The sequence below is a fragment of the Cicer arietinum genome, chromosome 3 (genome assembly GCF_000331145.2).
Source record: "Cicer arietinum cultivar CDC Frontier isolate Library 1 chromosome 3, Cicar.CDCFrontier_v2.0, whole genome shotgun sequence".
NCBI classification, from domain to species: Eukaryota; Viridiplantae; Streptophyta; class Magnoliopsida; order Fabales; family Fabaceae; genus Cicer; species Cicer arietinum.
This window is the reverse complement of record NC_021162.2, coordinates 24,632,448-24,647,596: the sequence shown is the minus strand read 5'-3', so window position 1 is coordinate 24,647,596 and position 15,149 is coordinate 24,632,448. Positions and strand designations below refer to the sequence as shown.

The 15,149-nt window shown below is 30.7% G+C and overlaps 3 pseudogenes; all 3 read left to right on the top strand.

The window, feature by feature from the left end:
• Positions 1–7,768: 7,768 nt before the first annotated feature.
• On the top strand, positions 7,769–7,846 carry LOC113784507 (small nucleolar RNA snoR114; annotated as a pseudogene).
• A 1,027-nt stretch (positions 7,847–8,873) lies between these two features.
• Positions 8,874–8,951, top strand: LOC113784506 (small nucleolar RNA snoR114; annotated as a pseudogene).
• Positions 8,952–10,126: 1,175 nt separating this feature from the next.
• Positions 10,127–10,204, top strand: LOC113784505 (small nucleolar RNA snoR114; annotated as a pseudogene).
• The last annotated feature ends 4,945 nt before the right edge of the window (positions 10,205–15,149 follow it).

Here is a 15,149-nt window from a genome sequence, read left to right as displayed (position 1 = left end):
TATAATTATTTTTTTTGTAAGTTTGATAAAATAAGAAAATAAATTGGAACTATTTTGGAAGTGTTAATTAATTGTAAAATTTCCTATCTATCTATATATATAGTTTAAATTTTATTTCAAAATATAAGTTGAAAATAATAATTTTTACAGTGATTAACTATTTAAAAATATGTTTTTGATGATTAAAATATGAATGAATGTTTAGAAATCTTTTAGATTTTAAAAAATATCCGTGATTTATTTTATTTGTATTGTATTTAGAAACGTGATTTATCTTAGTTGTTTTTATTTAGACTTGAATTATTGAAAAATAATTTAAAGAAAAATTTGGAATTCTCAATGAATTATTTTTGGGTGCTAAATGTTTAGTGATATTTTTTAATAATAATTTAAGTCTAGAAATTTATTTTTAGAATGATGTGTAACCTTGAAAGTGGTTTTGCAGTACCTGATTCAATTTGGTTTGGTAAAGTATTGTATCTTCTAGTAAATAATTATTTATCTTATCTTCTACTTGGAAAATCTATATATATATGCTTCCATTTGTTGTAACTTTTAAGTGATGGTTAACTCAAAAGAAAATTTAATCGTGATCAATTTGGAGCATTTAGACCTCTATGAGAATATGTTTCATTTTTTGAATCATTGTTTTAGTTTTTTAATTGCAGAAGGAGGGGTGCAGATTTCTGATGTACTGGTACAAGAGTAAAATTGTAAGGCCCAACACAAGTAGTCAAGTCTGATGCAGAAATAGGGGTGTAATGAGTAAATCGAAGGTGTAGAAAGGAAACGTCCAATCAACAATAATCCAAATTAATATGCAGAAGTAGAAAATAGGGGTGTAAACAGTCGTCTGGTCCAAAATTCATTTTCTAGTATTAGTAAAAACCTTTAATAAATATATAATTTATTTTACTTTTTTAGAAACTTTTCTCTAAAATACTCATTTTAACATAATATTATTTATCCTTAACATCGATAAACTATAACCCTCATATTCAAAATAATAAATATAATTATTAGTATAACATTTTTCAAAATAATCACATAAAAATACATCATCTTTATAAAATAGTCGAAATGATAAAATAAATAAATATAACATCAACAATTTATATTACTTACAAAATCAAAATAAATAAGTATAAAATCCTCATATGATTGCTACTATATAAAAATAAAGAAAATCAATATTAAAATTACTAATATATCAAGATAATTATTTGTTAAAGAAATAATTAAAATAACATATATTTATAAATAATTAAATTTAATTATGTGCACACTTAACATCAGTCAAACATTTATTTACTTTATAAATAATTATCTTGAGATAGTGGTAATATTGTGTTTGATTTTCTTTATTTTTATATACTTATTATGATATTGTGATTATATATATATATTTAGTATGATTTAGTATTTAATATAAAGTGTTGATTTTATATTTATTTATTTTATAATTTTGAATATTCTCTAATAATGATATTATTTTAATGTGAGTATTAGAAGAAAAAAAAGTATCATTAGGGTGATTATTTTGAATATGAAGGTTTTGATTATTAATATATTTTAAACGATTTATTACTTTATTTTATAAAATTTTAGTTTGGAAATATTAGCAATATTTAGTAATTAAATTATGTCAAAAATGTTAAAACATTAGTTTTATTAATTATTGTTAATCAAAGGGACCAATGAGTTTTAACCATGTGTGAACCCTAATTGTTAATCAAATAAAAGAACAAAAAAAAAAAAAAAAGAATTGGACGGGCAGCTTAGAAACCAAAGTGGAAACACAAGAACAACCTATCGTCTGACACCGGTGATCGATAACTGTCCAAAAAACTTTCTCCATTTTCGCCCAAATCTGAGTATGTTATTTCATTCATTTAACTAGTCCACTAAACATAATTTTCCAGAATTTTAACAACCCCAATTTCTCTCTAAAATATCCGACTTGTCCGTTTGTAGAATTCATTATTTTGCACTGTTCTCCTTCACCGTAAGTCCTATTTGAGTGAAACCAACACCAAAACGACCATGTTAAAAGTGGCTATATTATCCACTGATTGGTTTTCTGATTTATGGTATTTTTCCTTGACTGAATTTCGAATTTAGTTTTTAGAGTATCTTCTCATATATTGTGAGATGAACGGGAAAATCGTATTTCCCAACGATTCATCCGGGACTCGCTACGTACGGCAGTGAGATTAAAATATGGAATAGAAATAATTGTACGGTGTTGATTGATTCAATTTATTTGAATGTGTGATATTGATATTATTGTGATATTGGGTGTCGAATTAAATTTATATATGTCTGATTAAATGAGTTTATGTGATGTGATAACAAAAGATGGATGTGTTGTGATAATATTATGTAATGATGATGATGTACGATTACTAATTGTGATGTTATAAATTTATGATAATGTTTGATTGATGATAGTGATGCTATAAATTTGTGATGAGTTTATGTGATGATGATGATAGTGATGTTCTAAACCATGATGAGAATATTGAATTAACCTCATAGTTGATGAAATAATGGTGATTTCAATTTGTGTATGAGATGACGGTTTTAATGGAGTATCATATACCAACGAGGTGAGAAAATAAATATTGTGAATTTGTGAAGTGGAGATTATTTTGTCATCATATAAGTAGGGCCTGACAAGCCTAGTGATTTCAGGGAAGTACAACTAAATGAGTCTGATCGTGGCGGTCTGCTGTCGAGCCTTAAGGCAAGATTGTTAGACCTTGGAGGTATTCGGATGGGGAATTCCTAGGTGACTTGGAGGTAGCACTCCAAATGTCGGGAGCTACCACGCAACACGCGTTTACCTCGACTGTCACGTATATGTGTCTCGTGTAAGACCCATAATTTATTAAGAATGGGGAATCTCTTAATATGACTGTTTGCTTAACGTTTTGTTTTGAAAATCATTAAGTTAAATCGGTATTGAGAACGGGGAATCTCTTAATGACTTATTTAATTAATGTTGTTTGAAAGTCGTTTCGGTAAATGAGTATTAAGAATGGGGAATCTCTTAATATGACTGTTTGCTTAACGTTTTGTTTTGAAAATCATTAAGTTAAATCGGTATTGAGAACGGGGAATCTCTTAATGACTTATTTAATTAATGTTGTTTGAAAGTCGTTTCGGTAAATGAGTATTAAGAATGGGGAATCTCTTAATATGACTGTTTGCTTAACGTTTTGTTTTGAAAATCATTAAGTTAAATCGGTATTGAGAACGGGGAATCTCTTAATGACTTATTTAATTAATGTTGTTTGAAAGTCGTTTCGGTAAATGAGTATTAAGAATGGGGAATCTCTTAATATGACTGTTTGCTTAACGTTTTGTTTTGAAAATCATTAAGTTAAATCGGTATTAAGAACGGGGAATCTCTTAATGACTTATTTAATTAATGTTGTTTGAAAGTCGTTTCGGTAAATGAGTATTAAGAATGGGGAATCTCTTAATATGACTGTTTGCTTAACGTTTTGTTTTGAAAATCATTAAGTTAAATCGGTATTGAGAACGGGGAATCTCTTAATGACTTATTTAATTAATGTTGTTTGAAAGTCGTTTCGGTAAATGAGTATTAAGAATGGGGAATCTCTTAATATGACTGTTTGCTTAACGTTTTGTTTTGAAAATCATTAAGTTAAATCGGTATTGAGAACGGGGAATCTCTTAATGACTTATTTAATTAATGTTGTTTGAAAGTCGTTTCGGTAAATGAGTATTAAGAATGGGGAATCTCTTAATATGACTGTTTGCTTAACGTTTTGTTTTGAAAATCATTAAGTTAAATCGGTATTAAGAACGGGGAATCTCTTAATGACTTATTTAATTAATGTTGTTTGAAAGTCGTTTCGGTAAATGAGTATTAAGAATGGGGAATCTCTTAATATGACTGTTTGCTTAACGTTTTGTTTTGAAAATCATTAAGTTAAATCGGTATTAAGAACGGGGAATCTCTTAATGACTTATTTAATTAATGTTGTTTGAAAGTCGTTTCGGTAAATGAGTATTAAGAATGGGGAATCTCTTAATATGACTGTTTGCTTAACGTTTTGTTTTGAAAATCATTAAGTTAAATCGGTATTAAGAACGGGGAATCTCTTAATGACTTATTTAATTAATGTTGTTTGAAAGTCGTTTAAGTAAATGGGTATTAAAAATGGGGAATCTTTTAATACCTCGGTTTACTTAATGTGTATTTGAGGAAAATGTTTAAGTTAACTGGGCGTTGAGAATGGGGAATCTCTTAATGTCTCGGTTACTTAACTATCGTTTTTGAAAATCGTTTCGGTAAATGAGTATTAAGAATGGGGAATCTCTTAATATGACTGTTTGCTTAACGTTTTGTTTTGAAAATCATTAAGTTAAATCGGTATTAAGAACGGGGAATCTCTTAATGACTTATTTAATTAATGTTGTTTGAAAGTCGTTTAAGTTAAATGGGTATTAAAAATGGGGAATCTTTTAATATCTGCATTTGCTTAACGATTGTTGTGAATGGAGTCTGTGTATGCTCATGCATTTCATTGGTAAATTGTGTTGACCCGTGATAGGTGACACCTCGGTAAACTGTACTGACCCGTGATAGGTGGTACATTTACGATTTATATTTTTGGTGAATTGTGCTGACCCGTGATAGGTGGCACCTTGGTAAATTGTACGGACCCGTGATAGGTTGTACGTTTGCGATTTATATTTTAGTAAATCGTGTTGACCCGTGATAGGTGACACCATGGTAACTGTACTGACCCGTGATAGGTGGTACATTTACGATTCCCGCTTTTTCTTTTAGTAAATCGTGTTGACCCGTGATAGGTGACACCATGGTAACTGTACTGACCCGTGATAGGTGGTACATTTACGATTTACATTTTTGGTGGATTGTGCTGACCCGTGATAGGTGGCACCTCGGTAAACAGTACTGGTCTGTGATAGGCGGTACGTTTACGATTCCCGCTTTTTCTTTTAGTAAATCGTGTTGACCCGTGATAGGTGACACCATGGTAACTGTACTGACCCGTGATAGGTGGTACATTTACGATTTCCGCTTTTTCTTTTAGTAAATCGTGTTGACCCGTGATAGGTGACACCATGGTAACTGTACTGACCCGTGATAGGTGGTACATTTACGATTCCCGCTTTTTCTTTTAGTAAATCGTGTTGACCCGTGATAGGTGACACCTCGGTAAACTGTACTGACCCGTGATAGGTGGTACGTTTATGATTTACGCATTTTAGTAAATCGTGTTGACCCGTGATAGGTGGCACCTCGGTAATTGGTACTTTGGCCTGCGATAGGCGGTACAATTATGATTTACGGCCCTTCGAGGAGGGTTTTGGTTTGGAATTCCGAGTCCATGCATTTTGGCATATACGCATTGCATTAGGGTGCTTGGCACACGAGTCGTGTTTGAATCAAGTATATGATTGAGTGGTTTGAATTGGAATTGTTGTGGTAATTGTGTTGGAATTGCTAAGTGTTATGTATTGATTATCGTGTGTGAGTGCGATGGATTGTAAAACTATTTCGAAAACCAATTCGTCGTGGTGATTGTGTGGGTTTTGCTAAGTGTTAAGTTTTGGAGTTATGTGTGAGTGTGATTGAATTAGTTTAAGTATTTTTGGAAGAATAAGCAGGGAAATCGATTTCCCAATCGATTGGATGAGTTGCAGGAAGTTCACTATTTTAACCTAATCGATTTGCCAATCGATTGTATAAATATGTCTTTCAAAATCTTTTAAGAAATCGATTTGGAAATCGATTGGCAGAGAGGCAGGAACTCAGCAAAACTGCCAAAATCGATTTGGAAATCGATTTGGCAACACAGGGACTCATCAGAACTGACAAAATCGACTTAGAAATCGATTTGGTCATGCAGAAACTCAGCAGAACTGACCAAATCGATTTGGCAATCGATTGGCTCAGCAAAAGTCCTTATTTTGAGTTAGATAATCGATTGCTCAATTGATTTATCAATGCTTTGGTCAGTTATGTATTACTTGATGGTTTGAGAACTTCATTTTGAGTTCATTGTTAATTGGCAAGCATTATATGAACTTTTAGCATATGGAAAATCCTTTTAAGGTGCATGCTTAGTTGAAAGGTTATTTTGTGCATTTAAAACTTAAATGTTATGTGTTATCTGTTAATTTCGGTTGGTGACCCTTTACAATTATTGTGGAAATCTGGGCTTTGCCCTCAGATGAGAGTCAGGACGATCCTACCGGTTCGTACCCTACGGACGGGAATGGAGATGGGAACGCTTGACTGCAGCTACGTTAGGAGGATCTCACGGGGCGCGTGGAGATCACTCAGGGTGTATAGTTTTTGGTAGGATGATCAGATTAGGTTGATGTATAGGGACTAGACGTCCTACTTTTTGGGTTGGAGTATTTTGATTTGGAAAACTGTACTTATACTAATATTGTCAGTTTGACATCTTATTTGAATGGGTCCCATGTACCATTTGTTGTTGTGTAAATGCTTTGGATTTATATTTGGAGAAACTTTTCCGCTGCTTGTAAATTATAATGACTCAATTATTTATCCAAAGGCATTTTCTTGTTTATTTCTCTGTTTCAGTTTCATTTCTTTTGAAAAAAAAATACACCCTCGCTTTGAAAAACGGGGCGTTACATCTCGGGTTGAGTTGAGGGGATCTATGAGGACAGGGCCAGTTTGAATTGTCCGTCCACCGGGATGGTGGCATAGTATCAAGCCTCCTAACCAAGTACTTCAGAGTTAGAATGGTACCACATTATGAAATAGAATCTAAGCTCATGCATAGCATTGCATTTTCTTGTGATTGTTTTGTGGTGATTAATATGTATTATGTGTGATAATAATTTATGCGATGATTTGATGTTACAGTGAAGTGTATGGATTTTCTTTGATTTTGACTATATAATGTGATGTTTTTCCTTGAAGAATGTTTGTGTAATGATACGGTTTATTGATGATTAATTGTGTTTGACTGGCTTGGCCCTGCGTTTGCAAAATCCCAGTTATTACAAGTTAATGAGTCTCGAAGTTCAAGTTTGGATGAAACCCCGCTCTGATAAGTGATTCTGGGAATTAAAAGTTATAATGCGTATTTTACTTATGTTATTACAAATGATTTTATACATGAAAACTTAGTATGAGTAAGTCTTGGGAATTAAATCAAGAAATTCTAGTCAAATCAAGTTCATTGATATCATACTATTTTAATTGAGGAACAAAGTTGAATTGTTACATGTGTATTTAGAGAAACGTGATATCCTAAATTAGATATTAAAGTTTTTATTCTCTATAACATTTTTTTTATCCGCCGCAAGTTTTTTTCATATAAATTAGTATATATTATTATAAATGTTATTTTGGGGTTTAGGGTGTCACATTATACACATATATTCTAAAACAATTTTAACACCAAATTAATTATCTAAAATCCTATTTCATGAAGAATATATTTATTATAAAATTTGGGGTGTTACACACATTAGGTATTTAAATTAACTCAATGAAGATGGTAAACATCATATCCTTATAAAGTAAAAATTTATAGAGATACTTGCAGGAAACAAATCTTGCAAAACACCAAAATATTAATAAACGTAATCGCTCAATTTTCATTGGCATTTTAAATAAATAAAACTAAAGAAATCAAATAAAACAAAACTAGTGGTCTAGTGGTACAAAACTGCATATTAATGTAGAGACCCGAGTTCAATTCCTAACTAGTGTACAATTACAAAGCAATGATGAATTCGCTTGTGATGGTGGGTCCATCACAACCCGAACTATGGGATGTAAATAAGCGTATTTGAGCTCCTTATCAAATACCACGTATTTAATGAAATTAAATCAATGGAAATTTTCAACAACAAGAGTTAAATAATTAATAATAATTTTAAGAACAATATTGGAGTCAAAACAATGAGAAAAATTGCAGAAAAAGTCTCACGGACTTGTTAGAGTGTCAGAATGGTCAAACGTCATCTTCACCAAAAAATACAAATGAGTAGTGCTTCTTGAAGGTTTCGACGAGAGGAATCCAAAAGCGATACCAGTTTTTCGGGACGACCAATGTGGTGATCGGAATCGGCCAAAAACAGCTCGCCCAAGGAAAGAAATGCAACTGTTTCTGATTAAACTGAGCCACAATAGTTAAAATTGATGCCAAAAATCGATTCATTGGTCCATTTTGTGTAAGATAGAAGTTGAGGTCGTTTCAAAACAGCAAGGAATTGGTCCATTTATGTGCACACTTAAAATCAGTCAAACATACGACAAAATAACATTAACTACAAACACAGGTATACATATAGAGTCGCCTAAAATCTTATTCTTTAAAAAATTTACACTAAAATACTATTATTTATAGAAAAATATATAAAATAATAAAATATAATATTTATTATTTATATCCCTTATTTAGTCAAATATATACAAAATTAGCATATCATAGAAATCACTCATATAACGAAAGTTAGTCACAAGATTTATACACATATATTCTAAAACAATTTTAACACCAAATTAATTATCTAAAATCCTATTTCATGAAGAATATATTTATTATAAAATTTGGGGTGTTACACACATTAGGTATTTAAATTAATTCAATGAAGATGGTAAACATCATATCCTTATAAAGTAAAAATTTATAGAGATACTTGCAGGAAACAAATCTTGCAAAACACCAAAATATTAATAAACGTAATCGCTCAATTTTCATTGGCATTTTAAATAAATAAAACTAAAGAAATCAAATAAAACAAAACTAGTGGTCTAGTGGTACAAAACTGCATATTAATGTAGAGACCCGAGTTCAATTCCTAACTAGTGTACAATTACAAAGCAATGATGAATTCGCTTGTGATGGTGGGTCCATCACAACCCGAACTATGGGATGTAAATAAGCGTATTTGAGCTCCTTTTATCATCACATCAGATAAATTCGTCTAATCAAACATATGCATTAAATTCGTTTGAAATCAAATATCACAATAATATCAAATACCACGCATTTAATGAAATTAAATCAATCAACACTAGCAAGCCCCTTATGAATAATTGGGAAATAAAGTTTTCCCAGCTTTCTCAAACACAGAAATCAATGGAAATTTTCAACAACAAGAGTTAAATAATTAATAATAATTTTAAGAACAATATTGGAGTCAAAACAATGAGAAAAATTGCAGAAAAAGTCTCACGGACTTGTTAGAGTGTCAGAATGGTCAAACGTCATCTTCACCAAAAAATACAAATGAGTAGTGCTTCTTGAAGGTTTCGACGAGAGGAATCCAAAAGCGATACCAGTTTTTCGGGACGACCAATGTGGTGATCGGAATCGGCCAAAAACAGCTCGCCCAAGGAAAGAAATGCAACTGTTTCTGATTAAACTGAGCCACAATAGTTAAAATTGATGCCAAAAATCGATTCATTGGTCCATTTTGTGTAAGATAGAAGTTGAGGTCGTTTCAAAACAGCAAGGAATTGGTCCATTTATGTGCACACTTAAAATCAGTCAAACATACGACAAAATAACATTAACTACAAACACAGGTATACATATAGAGTCGCCTAAAATCTTATTCTTTAAAAAATTTACACTAAAATACTATTATTTATAGAAAAATATATAAAATAATAAAATATAATATTTATTATTTATATCCCTTATTTAGTCAAATATATACAAAATTAGCATATCATAGAAATCACTCATATAACGAAAGTTAATCACAAGATTTATACACATATATTCCAAAACAATTTTAACACCAAATTAATTATCTAAAATCCTATTTCATGAAGAATATATTTATTATAAAATTTGGGGTGTTACACACATTAGGTATTTAAATTAATTCAATGAAGATGGTAAACATCATATCCTTATAAAGTAAAAATTTATAGAGATACTTGCATGAAACAAATCTTGCAAAACACCAAAATATCAATAAACGTAATCGCTCAATATTCATTGGCATTTTAAATAAATAAAACTAGAGAAATCAAATAAAACAAACGCTAGTGGTCTAGTGGTACAAAACTGCATATTAATGTAGAGACCCGAGTTCAATTCTTAACTAGTGTACAATTACAAAGCAATGATGAATTCGCTTGTGATGGTGGGTCCATCACAACCCGAACTATGGGATGTAAATAAGCGTATTTGAGCTCCTTTTAGATTGTTTAATAAACGAAATTAAGAGACCAACTCAAACAAGACATTCAATATAGATTATGATTTTTTCTATCGAGTAGACATTAACCACTTACAATGTGATATGACTGTTACTGACAACACCCTTTTTTGATGAAAAGCAAATGAAAAATCATAGGTGTAAAGAAAAGGAAAATCTACATTTTTTTTGAACTATTCGTAATTTTTTTTAATGCTTTTTAAGTTGTTTTGAATATACACCTCATCAACTATGAGTGGCCAGTGAAATATTGTTGAGGACGAATTGTTCTTGATAAACCTTAGTTTTAATCCAAACTAGAAAAACCATTGGCCAAACATTGCATACTTTATGGTCGAACTCCGATATATAAATGTTCGTTTCCATCTTGCCTCAAGGAGTTAAAAAAAAAAAAAAAGATACCCTATCTTAATTTCTTCACTTAAATTCTCGTGACAACATCTTCCACTAATTTGTTGCCAAAAAAGAGTTTTCAGAAATAATCAAACAGTAATATTAAGACCAAATTCCTCCATAAAGGAAAATTCTTGTAAACTAGTTGGAACAAAAATAGTTCAAGGGGATAGTAAATAAGTTAAAAATGTTTCACACATATTCAAATACATCCTCCGAGACACCATATACTATCTATACACATTAGGTATTTTAATTAAATCAATGTAGGTGGTAAACATCATATCCTTAAAAATTAAAAGTTTATAGAGATACTTGCAGGAAACAAATATTGCAAAACACCGAAATATCAATAAACGTAATCGCTCAATATTCATTGGCATTTTAAATAAATAAAACTAGAGAAATCTAATAAAACTTACACTAGTGGTCTAGTGGTACATAACTGCATATTAATGTAGGGACCCGAGTTTGATTCCTAACTAGTGTATAATTACAAAGCAATAATGAATTCGCTTTGTGATGGTGGGTCCTTCACTACCCGAACTATGGGATGTAAATAAGCATATTTGAGCTCCTTTTAGATTATTTACCGACAACACCCTTTTCGTTGAAAAGCAAATGAAAAATCATAAGAGTAAAGAAAAGAAAAATCTACAGTTTTTTGTACTATTCGTAATTTTTTTTAATGCTTTTTAAGTTGTATTAAATATACACCTCATCATCTATGAGTGGCTAGTGAAATATTTTTGAGGAAAAATTGTTCAAGATAAACCTAAGTTTTAATCCTAACTAGAAAAATCATTTGCCAAACATTACATACTTTATGGTCGTACTCCGATATATAAATGTTTGTTTCCCTCGTGCATGAAAGAGTTTAAAAAAAAGATATTTTATCATAATTTCTTCTCTTAAATTCTCCTGACAACATCTTCCAGGGGATAGCAAATAAGTTTAAGACAAAATTCCTCATTAAAGTAGAATTTTTGTAAACTAGTTGCAACAAAAATAGTTCAAGGGGATAGCAAATAAGTTAAAAAGGCACCACACATATTCAGACACATCGTCCGAGATATCATATACTATGTATACACATTGTGACACTCTAAACCCCCAAATGACATATATAATAATTTATATTAGATTTTTTTAAGTAAATTTCGCAGCGGATAAAGAAAATTTATTTACAAGGAAATAAAAAGTTTTGTAACTAATTTAGGATATCACGTTTCTCAAAGTACAATTTGAACAATTCAAATTTTATTACTCAATTAAAACAATTTAATCTCACCGAACTTGATTTAACTATACATTTTTGTTTTAATTCCAAAAACTTACTAGTACTAGGGTTTTCATATAAAAAGTCATTTGTAATTACATAACTAAAATATAAATTACAACTCTAAATTCCCGATATCACTCATAAGAGAGAGGTTTCTCCCAAATTTGAACTTCAAAACTCATTAACTTGTAATAACTGCGATTTCACAAACGTAGGGCCAAACCAGACAAACACAAACAACGAAAGAGGTGAGTTTTGAAATCATGTTAATAGTATAATATAAGTAAGCAGAACACGCAAACAATCATAATACATTGTATCATAACACAAACATTCTTCAAGGAAAAACATCACATTACAAATTTAAAACCACTCAATTAAAATCAATGCATTTCACTATAACGTCAAATCATCTAAGAGAAATAATTATCACACACGATACCTATTAATCACAACAAAACAATCACAAGAAAATGCAATGCAATGCATGAACTAATATTCTACTTCACAAGGTGGTACCATTCTAACTATGAAGTGCTTGGTTAGGAGGCTTGATACTATGCCACCCTCATTCAGTTGTACTTCCCCGGAATTGTGACACCCTAAATCCCAAAATAACATTTATAATATTATATACTAAATTATTTAAAGAAAACTTGTAGTGGATAAAGAAAATCTGTTAAAGAGAATAAAAACTTTAATATCTAATTTAGGATATCACGTTTCTCTAAATACACATGTAACAATTCAACTTTGTTCCTCAATTAAAACAGTGGAATATCAATGAACTTGATTTAACTAGAATTTCTTGATTTCATTCCCAAGACTTACTCGTACTAAGTTTTCATATAAAAATCATTTGTAATAAAATAAGTAAAATATACATTACAACTCTTAATTCCCAGTATCACCTATCAGAGCGGGGTTTCTCCCAAACTTGAACTTCGAGACTCATTAACCTGTAATGACTGCGATTTCGCAATCGCAGGGCCAAGCCAGTCAAACACAAACAACGAAGGATGTGAGTTTTGAAATCATGTTGATAGTATAATATAAATAAGATGAACGCGCAATTAATCATCAATAAACCACATCAGAAGAACACGCAACAATCATAATAGACCGTATCATAATCACATTATGATATATCAAAATATTTAAGTAAATAGTATCATATTATAACATCAAATTCACTCAAGTAAGATAATCATCTCATTATAATATGCATCAAATCATCTAAGAGTAATTATTATTACTTTTGAAACACATCAATCACCACAAAACAATCACAAGTAAATGCAATGCTATGCATGAGCTTAGACTCTACTTCACAATGTGGTACCATTCTAACTCTGAAGTACTTGGTTAGGAGGCTTGATACTATGCCACCATCCCGGTGGACGGACAATTCAAATTGGCCCTGTCCTCATAGATCCCCTCAACTCAACCCGAGACACATATACGTGACAGTCGAGGTAAACGTGTGTTGCGTGGTAGCTCCCGACATTTGGAGTGCTACCTCCAAGTCACCTAGGAATTCCCCACCCGAATACCTCCAAGGTCTAACAATCTTGCCTTAAGGCTCGACAGCAGACCGCCACGATCAGGCTCATTCAGTTGTACTTCCCCGGAATCACTAGGCTTGTCAGGCCCTACCTATATGATGACAAAATAATCTCCACTTCACAAATTCACAATATTTATTTTCTCCCCTCGTTGGTATATGATACTCCATTAATACCGTCATCTCAGACACAAATTGAAATCACAATATTCTCATCACAATTTATAACATCACTATAATTAATCACACATCATCATCATCATCACATAAACTCATCACAATTTATAGAATCACTATCATCAATCATACAACAACACATATATTCATCACAAATTTATCACATCACCATTATTAATCATACATTATCATCATTACATATAATTATCACAACACATCTATTTTTATTATAACATCATTTAAACTCATCTAATCAAACATATGCATAAAATTAGTTCAACAGCCACTATCACAATAATATCACACACCACACATTTAAAGAAATTAAATCAAATATCACAATAATACCAAATGCCACACATTTAACGAAATTAAATCAATCAACACCCTACAAATATTTCTATTCTATATTTTAATCTCACAATTTCCATATTTTCACATTAATTAATTTATCCCTCAAAGGGCTACTGCCATACGTAGCGAGCCCCGGATGAATCGTTGGGAAATACGGTTTTCCCGTTCATCTCACAATATATTACACTCATGAATTCAAACGCTCTCTCACCCCTTACCTTATTTTGACGCTTTCACACACGAATATGATTTCATTAGCAAAAAGCCTTTGTTCTTTGACTCTTTGTCCTTCAATCGATCTAACTCGACAATTTATGGGTAAACGTCGAAAATAAATTATGAGAATACACTTTAAAAATTAAATTTCCAAAATCGGTCAAGTAAACTTACCATAAATTAGAAAACTAATCAAGGGATAATATAACCACTCTTCGCACGATCGTTTTGGCGTTGGTTTCACTCAAATCAGACTTACGGTGAAGAAGAACGGTGCAAAATAATGAATTCTACAAACAGAGAAGTCGGATATTTTAGAGAGAAATTGGGGTTGTTAAAAATCTGGAAAAGTATGTTTAATTGACTAACTAAATGTATAAAACAACATACTGAAATTTCGACGGAAACGGAGAAAGTTTTCTAAGACAATTATTGACCGCCGATATCAATTTTCTTCTATTTTTCCTCCAATTCTTCTTGGAAGTCGTTGCCGTGTAACTTGCTCTCTCTCTATTTTTTTCTGTTTTATTCTTTAATTAGGTTTTACTTGGGCTTTACCCATGAAATACATTTTAATTTTTATTTATTTATTTTTAATAAAACTAACAACTACCCAAGTTATTTTTTTACCTCTTTTTTTTTTTAATACAATATAATTACTAATATATTGAAACTAATACTTGATATATTAGAGTAATGAAAATAATTGACTTTTAAAAAAATACATATTATTAACAACTCAAACTCCCATATTCAAATTAATCACTACAATTATACTTATTTTTCAAAATACTCACAATATAATAATATATCATTAGAGAATATTCAAAATTATAAAATAAATAAATATAACAACAATATTTTATATTAATTACTAAATCATAATATATATATATATATATATATATATATATATATATATATATATATATATAT